Raw genomic sequence first — 10,350 nt, 5'->3', positions numbered from 1 at the left:
TAGACCACCACCACCACCACCACCACCACCTTCCCAGTTTATTAGTGAATTCCATGTTGAAATATTAAGTAAGTATTATCTGAATATCAAATGTTTTTCTTGAAGTATTTTTGCATCAGGTTTGCGTTGAAAGTAAGAGTGACAAGAAAAAATACGAGAAAAGAAAGAGAGGGAGCAGCAGGAGCCAAGGAAAGGGAAGGGAAGAGGGAGTGGGTCGAGGGGAGGTCATGGTTTGTTCATTTGCTTTACTTAGTGACTTGGATGTGACTCCTCTTCCTCCCATCCTCTGAATCCCTCGAGCGTTTAAACCTGGAAACCCCGTGTAATTCTTTTCCGATTTTAGCCTCTCTCTCTCTCTCTCTCTCTCTCTCTCTCTCTCTCTCTCTCTCTCTCTCTCTCTCTCTCTCTCTCTCTCTCTCTCTCTCTCTCTCTCTCTCTCTCTCTCTCTCTCTCTCTCTCTCTCTCTCTCTCTCTCTCTCTCTCTCTCTCTCTCTCTCTCTCTCTCTCTCTCTCTCTCTCTCTCTCTCTCTCTCTCTCTCTCTCTCTCTCTCTCTCTCTCTTTTCCATTACCATAAATTCAAACCGGTTGCCGAGTCGTAGGCTGTTTGTGGATTTTTTAAAATAATTTTCATTTCTAATATATTTTTTTGTGTGTCCTCCTTTAGTTAAAACAGTGGTTAGGTAAAAGTGAAGGGAGGAGGGAGAGCCCCGGTGCCCCTGCGTGCTGCCTTCCTGCCCTAGGGACGCCACTTGTGAAGGAATGACGGGATTTCCTTTTTTTGCAGCTCCTCGTCGAAAACCGTCGTGTCGGAGAAGAAATAAAATCAATTCCCAACACTACTAGTATGGATATTGTGATTAAAGATAGTAAGACTCGCTAATCCTCACAAAAACATTAGTATTTACTGAGGAGTCCACAAGCTCATAAAACAATCATATGCTTAGTTTAGCTGCTGCGACAAAAATGGAATTGTTTACTGGAAGTCAACTCGCCTGCAATCCCTTACCACCAGCCAGTTTGCCTGAAGGTTAGCGCTGACACTCCTGGACACTTAATGATTGGTATTAGTGAGCGTGGTGCTGGTCTCCTCTAAGGGCCGTGTGTTACATTGGGTAGCCTGCAGCGACCATCCATTGCAGCGTCATCATTCCAGGTGCTTCATCCTTTCCCTAGCTCCTTCACTGCTGCCTCATTCCTTGCCTCTAATATCATCTGCCTTTCCCTTTTACGTCTTGCTTATACTCTTTCTGTTCCATTCTCTCTCTCTCTCTCTCTCTCTCTCTCTCTCTCTCTCTCTCTCTCTCTCTCTCTCTCTCTCTCTCTCTCTCTCTCTCTCTCTCTCTCTCTCTCTCTCTCTCTCTCTCTCTCTCTCTCTCTCTCTCTCTCTCTCTCTCTCTCTCTCTCTCTCTCTCTCTCTCTCTCTCTCTCTCTCTCTCTCTCTCCCTCCCCTGAGGCTGTTAAATTTTGCTTGACGATGCAGATAGGCGGCCGGCAATGATGTATTTTAGGTTGTGAGTTCTGTGCCTTTCACCACCTTTCCTTTTACTCTTTGTGGGATTCATTCTTGTCACACTTCTCACCCCTCTCATGCTTTCAAAACATCGTCCCTCAAGGAGTTCCCCCCACACGGTCAAGTCTTTCCCGATATGTCTTTTCTTTGCGGGTTTTCTATTCAATTTAATTTCTATTCAACCTTACGTCAGTGTGTCCGTAAGTACTTTTTTTTCATGAGGTGACGCACAGACAACCCTGGATGCTTCTGTGTTTCCACCTTTCTATGACTTGAATTGATTTACAAGGAAGGTTTCAAGACATTTATCCCATATATTTGACTAATTCTTTTAGTCCTGTTTGGGGACTGGCATCTCAGTGGCTCATTTTTTTCTTTTTAATCGAATTTTGCTGCCCTTGGCCTTTTACCTTCCGACATGAAAAGAATACTAGTAACTGGTGAAAAGGAGAAGAGCTTTGACACATTCCCCTTCACTTGTGTCATGACAAAATCTGAGGTTATGATGACGAGAGGATTGCGTATACCTGCCTGCTTACCTGTCTACATGCCTGTCTACCTGCTTGCCTGCTTGCCTGTCTGCTTGTCTTTGTTAAAAAGAATCGTGCCGTAGGTCAGGTTCAAGGGTCATCCTGGCGTGAGGTTCTACGCAAGTCGTCATACTGCTTTCCCTTTCTCCTCTTGTCTTTTTTTTCATAGGCCTTGTGTGTGTGTGTGTGTGTGTGTGTGTGTGTGTGTGTGTGTGTGTGTGTGTGTGTGTGTGTGTGTGTGTGTGTGTGTGTGTGTGTGTGTGTGTGTGTGTGTGTGTGTGTGTGTGTGTGTGTGTGTGTGCTTGATACGCCGTATGATTATTTCTTATTCTGGGAAACGTTGCGTTAATCCCTTCAGTACTGGGACGCATGAGTTTGGGTATGATTAGACGATTTCATTTACATTAGGAAGGGTCTGTGGAGGTCAGAAGATTAATGGCAAGACTCTCACTATTTTAATCCCTACATAGGTTTCTGAAGCTGTATAAAATCACTAAATAGTAAACAGACTGAATATGAAGAAGCGTCATGATACTGAAGGTGTTAAGAATTTTCTTGGAGAGGCAGTGATGTTATTGTTTACGGTTTATGCGTCGTGTGATGGGATGCGGTGGTGGCCTAGCCAAGTGACGCTCCCTGTGTAAGCAAAGAAGTCACCCACCACCACCATTACCACCACCACAATCACCACCACCATCTTCCGCCACCCAATTACAAAATGTCCAGAAGGCGAAACGTTCCTCCCATAATCGTGACCTTGTTCCATCGCTAAGGCCACAGTTTCCTTTCCACCCAAACATCTCAAAGTATGCTAACGAGGCAGGCAGGGAGACAGGTGGTCCTCTCCTGACGCCGCGTTCTGGCCTCGGAGACACGATTAGGAAGGTCACTCTCGTCATTAGGTGTTTTCTGTAGGGGAGGAGAGGATGGTGAGGCGCCAGAGGAGGAGGATAAGTGTTTCATTGTTCCTAGAGTCTTTTTCCGCCTCGTTCCTGGTTATAGGGAGATCGAGCAGCCTTACCTTGCCTTGCCTTACCTTCCTTGCCTTGCCTTGCCTTGCCTTGCCTTGCCTTGCCTTGCCATCACGAGTCTCGGTCTGCAGCGGCGGTATGATAATTGCTGTATTGCTGAGGAATGGTGTGGGTGGCGGGAGGGGAGACGCTGTAACGAAAGAAGAGGGTCAGCGTAATGATTGTGGAGTGTTGTGTTATTTATCTGTCAATATTAGCTTGGGTGAGCGCTGTTGTGTGTAATTAAGGGTTGAACTGACAGCCAACCCTGCAGCCACTCGGAAAGTATAGGTACACACACACACACACACACACACACACACACACACACACACACACACACACACACACACACACACACACACACACACACACACACACACACACACACACACACACACACACACGTGATGTAAGTCTCTCTGTGCGCGCATCTGTGTGTATGGGTGGCTATGTGCGCACGTTTGGGCGTGGCGGTCATGGTAGCTGGCGGACGACGAAACTACTGCTACAAATTACATTCGACACCCCTAACTTACTTTTTGTATCTTTCCTTACGCGCATCAAGTACACAGGTCCAAACAGCTCTTATTCCCTCCCTACACGCACACCATGATGCAAATACTGTATCTCAATCACAACCATTTTATACCCTCTCCCTCGCGGCTTCAGCTCACACAGAGGAGAGCCAAAAAAAAAAAAAAGAATGAAAGAAGAAACGTGATGCAGTAGATCCATTCACAGGCAAGTAACGGCACCTTTTATGGGTTAGGGAACACTTGTCAGCACCGCGCAGTGCATCCAAGTGGCGATAAAAGTCTCTTATAACAGGCTCCTCTTGTCTCTCCGTTGTACTCTATTGGTTTACAGGATCGTTCTTGGGTTATCAATCTTTTCTAAGAGGGTGTTGCTTGTGTGTCCCCCGCGCGTCCTCCTCCCACACAGAACAGGCAGCAGGGAAGATAATGATGTTTCCGATTCGCTTTAAGATTTTTCGCTTCGTTTTTTCTTTGAGGATGAAGGGCATTACCAGAGAGAGAGAGAGAGAGAGGCAGATTTTGTATTTTTTTGCGTTTCTTTAGTAATTTTCTTCATCTTCACTTTTCTCATGTTTAAGTAGTGTGTTACTGATCATTGCTCCTCCCGTTAGGTTACCTTCGCCTCAGAGCACCGCCAGCAGTACCATCACCTGTCACCACTTCCTCTCCTCGTCACCACCTGCTTCTCCTCATCTTCCTCCTCCTCTTCCATCTCCTTGATCCTCCTTCCCGAAATTATTGCAAGTATCTCCAATTTGTTATATATTTCCTCTTCCTCTTGCTCCTCATCCTCTTCCTTCCACTTCGCTATCCTGTCTATGAGCTGTAGTTAGAGTAGGATAGTTATACAAAATTATATCCTAGTGAGAACCTCAAGGACTTTGCTGTTTTGTCTTCCTCTGTATTTGATATTGTATTTATATTTTGTATTCCTGCATCTTCCTCTTTGTTCGTTTTTCCTCCCATGTAATTCTCTCCATTCGTTTCTTTTTCTCTGTTTTCCATTATCTTCCTTACCCTATTAACTTTTCTTTCACCATCTCTTTCGTTTACCCTTGTCCTTTTTCTTCCAACTTAAATCATAACTTTTATTTTTCATCTCTCTCTCTCTCTCTCTCTCTCTCTCTCTCTCTCTCTCTCTCTCTCTGGATATTTTGTTTTTACCACTCATTCCTCCTTCCCAAGTATCGACGCATCCTCTCGCGTCGCCACACTTCTTCCTTCTCACGTTGGTCTGGCTCTCATCCCGCGTGCGTTCTCTCATCGTAATCACTTCCTAGTTTCCTGCTGCATCACCCTCCTTCACATTTTCTTCCCAAGCATTACGATATCTTCTCATTCTGTCCGATTTGTGTCATTTGTGTGATAGATTACGTCACAGGATTTCGTAAGAAGTTCGTGCATTGATTTTTATTGTGGGATTTGATGATGTCTTTCTAGTTATATCTGTAAAATTTGAATGAATATTTACGTGTATATCCCTGTATGTGTGTGTGTGTGTGTGTGTGTGTGTGTGTGTGTGTGTGTGTGTGTGTGTTTTTTTTTTTTTTCTAGTCATAAATCTGTAAGGTTTGAGTGAATATTTACGTGTATGCCCCTGTATTTGTGTGTGTGTGTGTGTGTGTGTGTGTGTGTGTGTGTGTGTGTGTGTGTGTGTGTGTGTGTGTGTGTGTGTGTGTGTGTGTGTGTGTGTGTGTGTGTGTGTGTGTGTGTGTGTGTGTGTTTGTGTGTGTGTGTTCTAGTCATATATCTGTAAAATTTGAATGAATATTTACGTGTATGCCTATGTTTGTGTGTGTGTGTGTGTGTGTGTGTGTGTGTGTGTGTGTGTGTGTGTGTGTGTGTGTGTGTTTATTTTTTCAAAGAGGGAAATTAAGATGGTCATTGCGTTTTTATGATCTCATATTGCGTTTTATTACTTGTTTACGTTTATAAGAGCGGTAAGAAATGGTCTTTATTTTTTTTATTTAACCATTAGGTATTTCACACACACACACACACACACACACACACACACACACACACACACACACACACACACACACACACACACACACACACACACACACACACACACACACACACGTACTTATATTTAGAACTATTTGGGTGTGTATGTGGAGTGTGTATCAGGAACATTGGCGACTTTTGGCCTATGCTGAACGAAAATATATCAGGAGACAGAATGAAGCGAGCTGAACTCAAATTCTATAAACTGAAAATAAAAAAAAAAAAAAAAAAAAGTAAATGCAGCCAGCCGTCTTGCTTCATCCCTCTTGCTTTCCTTCCTTCCCCTTCTCTCTCTCTCTCTCTCTCTCTCTCTCTCTCTCTCTCTCTCTCTCTCTCTCTCTCTCTCTCTCTCTCTCTCTCTCTCTCTCTCTCTCTCTCTCTCTCTCTCTCCACACACAAGCAGCAGCAGCAGCAGCAGCAGCATCTAAGTATGGCCACAGGAGCTGAAGTGTCTCAACCTCAATGTTTCGAAAGCGTTGCTCCGCCATCCATACGTTCACTGACTCAGCGGTCATGACGTCACACCTTTACGTCATCAACTCACCGTATAAACAAGGCACTTCCCTCTATTGGTGCTCTTACGTACGTTCGCTGTATTAATTCTACCGGTGTTTTGTTATTTTCCTTAGTTGTTTACACCATTGCTGAAGTTAGTAGGGGTTGTTTTGCTTGTAGTCTTTTCCTTTATTTTGTTGTTTTCAAATGATTTCGTAGTTTTGAGGTTGAAATCTCAATTAATCAGTCAGCCAATAGATCTTTAATTCATTCGTTCATTCACTCATTCATTTATCGTTTCGTTCGTTTAGTGCCAGTGTGAGTTATTCAGTCAGTCAGTCATTCAGTAAGTCAGTCAGTCAATAAGTGAGTCAATCAGTCAATAAATCAAGGAATCAATCATCCAGTCATAGTCTTCTTCCTCTTTTCTTTCTCACTCCGCTCCCTTTCCTTCCGTTCACTTTTCCATGCACTCAATTTTCACTTACTCTTCTTTATTTGTTCTTTTCGTTACCTCGCCTTACCTTTTCTTCATTCCTTTTAATAAGAAAAACCGGTCCTGAATTACACTTTTTCTTGTATTATCTCTATTTTCTATCCTTTTTTTTTTTCATCTGCGTAATTATCACCTAAACTTTTGTTCTCATTTAATTTCTTGCATTTTGTTGTCCTATTCTTCCATCTGACCAGCGGAAAATACTTTACTGTAGTACTCCATTAGAAAAATACATACAATGGAACCATAAAAATACTTAATTATCGCATCATTCCAATATATTATCTATGAGTACATATTAAAGGCTGTTAATTCGTGTTAGAGAGCGAGAGACAAATAAATACTCTAAAATAATAAGGCATGGTTGAGACAATACATATGAGAGAGAGAGAGAGAGAGAGAGAGAGAGAGAGAGAGAGAGAGAGAGAGAGAGAGAGAGAGAGGAGGGGGAGGGAGGAGAGAGAACGAAAGGAAAGGAAGGAAGGAAGATGAGGCAAGGGAAGTGTGAGGCGACATGAGAAACAGGAGTGACGAAGCAGAAGGTAAAGGAGGGATTGATAAATTGAGACGGCGATGAAAGTGGCATGTACACGTGTAAGATAGATAGAGAGAGAGAGAGAGAGAGAGAGAGAGAGAGAGAGAGAGAGAGAGAGAGAGAGAGAGAGAGACGGATTGAGTGATAAGTATTTTTTTAAAGAAAACGAACAAGGAAGCAGAATGTATGAAGAAAACACGACACCCACATAAGCAAAAATATATTCCAGAAAGCGTATTATATGATCTAAACCATCTATTATATCTAAACCTCTATTATTTTCAACTGCTATTTTAGTGAGGCAGTTGATATGCATCCTTGAAAAATATCTCCTCACATTTTCATAATCACATTTTTTCCTTTTTTTTTTTTTTTTTTTTTTTTTTTGAGAAAATGGAAAATTTATGTTCATTTTCTATTGTGAGTCATGCAAAATTTTAGCGTAAACTACAAAGGCGATGTACAGTATAGAGACGATATTTGGATAGGGACTGGTCAGTGCAAAGTTATGGCGCTGAAAGAACGTTTTTAACCCCTTCAGTACTGAGACGCATTTTTACATTTATTTCTAGGTATGATTAGACGATTTTATTTATATTAGGAAGGGTCTATGGTGGTCAAAAGATTAATTAATGGCCACAGTCTTCAGTATTCTAATCCCAACATGTGTTTGGGAAATATAAAATCGTCAAATAGTAACCAGAATGAATATGAAAACGCGTCCTGATACTGAAGAGATTAAGTTACCTGCAATTGTTTTGTATAAGAAGTGAATGTGAAATGCTTGAAGGCAGCTGGGACGTTGTTTCCTTGTGTTGTTTCTCTATTTCTTCCTTCCTTCATTTATTCATTTTTGCTTTTTTGTGTTTTAATCTATAAATTATTATTGTTATCGCTGTTATTGTCATTATTGTTATCTTCATTGTTACTATTTTCTTTTTTGTTCTTCTTCTTCTTCTTCTTCTTCTTATTATTATTATTATTATTATTATTATTATTATTATTATTATTATTATTATTATTATTATTATTATTATTATTATTATTATTATTATTATTATTATTATTATTATTATTATTATTATTTCTACTACTACTACTACTACTACTACTACTACTACTACTACTACTACTACTACTACTACTACTACTACTACTACCGCCATCCTCACTGCCACAACCTCAACCATCATTGTTATTATTCCTATCACAAATACTACCTCCATTACTACTACTACTACTACTACTACTACTACTACTACTACTACTACTACTACTACTACTACTACTACTACTACTACTACTACTACTACTACTACTACTACTACTACTACTACTACTACTACTACTATTAAGCCTGTATGTCTTTCAGCATAGTTAGAATCCCACGCATATATTTTCTTATATTGCTATGCATGATGTTTAATGTTTGTGTGTGTGTGTGTGTGTGTGTGTGTGTGTGTGTGTGTGTGTGTGTGTGTGTGTGTGTGTGTGTGTGTGTGTGTGTGTGTGTGCATTATCATTATTAGTTTGGATATATATTTTATTTACCTCACTCTCTTGTTTTTGTCTATCTCAGGAGAAAACCCGATGCGTTGCTCCATCGTGAGTCCCTTTACTGGGGATAGGTTTCACATGGTTTCTCTCTCTCTCTCTCTCTCTCTCTCTCTCTCTCTCTCTCTCTCTCTCTCTCTCTCTCTCTCTCTCTCTCTCTCTCTCTCTCTCTCTCTCTCTCTCTCTCTCTCTCTCTCTCTCTCTCTCTCTCTCTCTCTCTCTCTCTCTCTCTCTCTCTCTCTCTCTCTCTCTCTGTCTCTCAGGTGGATATTCTATATCAAAGTGAATGTATTCTATATCAAAGCTGAATGTTTGTGTGTGTGTGTGTGTGTGTGTGTGTGTGTGTGAACATGCCTGTTTGCACATGCTTTTGTGTTTAGAGGTAGCATGAAATGAGTTATCAGTATCATGGATAATAAGAACAAGCCACAGTAGCATGAATTGTGTTTTAGCCATGAAGGATCAGGACTGGTGGAGAGCCAACACTCCTTGAGGCTGAATATATACACTGGTAAGGGAGTGACGCCTGCTGCCACGCCTTGCTGCAGTCAGGGCCTGGGACTGGGGAGGGTCAGCGGCCGAAGTTGCCTCCGTGGTGATGATGATGGTTGTAGCCGTAATCATAGACAGTTTTGCAAGCAGCAGGCAGCGTGCGGGTGGCGAAGTAAGTGACATACCGATGTTTTTCTATCGTGGACGTCACGAAGTTAGTGTTTATGATGAACCTTGTTGTGAAGACTGTGCTTGTCCGGCCTGAGAAGCTCTGAGTCCTCACTACTGTGCGGACCACTGTACTCACCTGAGACTGCCCACTCACGGTCACCAGTATAGGAACGACCTGCTCCGTAAAGATGGTGGTTGGCACCACTTGCGTCGATACTTGCGTGCTGAATACCTGCTCCGGTACCGTCACTATCCTGGTGTTGATCTGAGAAATCTGCTGAGTGCTGAAAACCGTGGATATTTCCTGGTGGACCTGAGTGCTAGTTACGATCTGGGTCTCGGTCTCGGTTTGCATAACCTGCGAGAACACTGTGGTGGTGACAGGGAACACCAAGGTAGAGGTGATGACATTTGTCACTCCTGGCTGCGTAATGGTGGTGGTGCTGATGCTGGTGCTCACCACAGTCTGAGTTCTCACCGTCTCCTCTCCTGGAATGACGAGGGTGGATGTCACGGTGCTGAACACACTGCTGTCCACGGTGCGGGTCTGGCCCGCCACCTGCCGAGTGGTGGTGACTGTCTGTGTTTGCAGGACTGTGCTGATCACCTGTGTGGGAATGACCAGAGTGGACACGATGCTCCTGGTTGTGGTTGACGCCACTTGTTGCACCTGCGTCACTACCTGGGTTTGGACCTGCAGTTCTGTCTGCACGACTTCTTGTGTCAGAACGACGGTGTTTATTTGACCACCAACCGTCACTACTAGGGTGCTTATGACTCCCTGGGACTGAGTGACAGCGACCGTTTGAAAGACAACGGAGGGCACCACTTGGGTCTCCACCACTTGGGAGAAGACTGTGGTGAAAACTTGCTGTGTTAGGACTCTTGTTTGGGTGACCGTCTGTATGTTTCCATTTTGAACAGTGGAGGGAATAATGACGGTGGAGATGACCAATTGTGTGTTGTACACCACAGAGGGTTGACACTGGGCTGGGCCAGGCTGATTG

Source organism: Portunus trituberculatus, chromosome 42, assembly GCF_017591435.1.
Source record: "Portunus trituberculatus isolate SZX2019 chromosome 42, ASM1759143v1, whole genome shotgun sequence".
Classification (NCBI taxonomy): Eukaryota; Metazoa; Arthropoda; class Malacostraca; order Decapoda; family Portunidae; genus Portunus; species Portunus trituberculatus.
The sequence above is the reverse complement of the archived record's forward strand: the minus strand, read 5'-3'. Positions refer to the sequence as shown.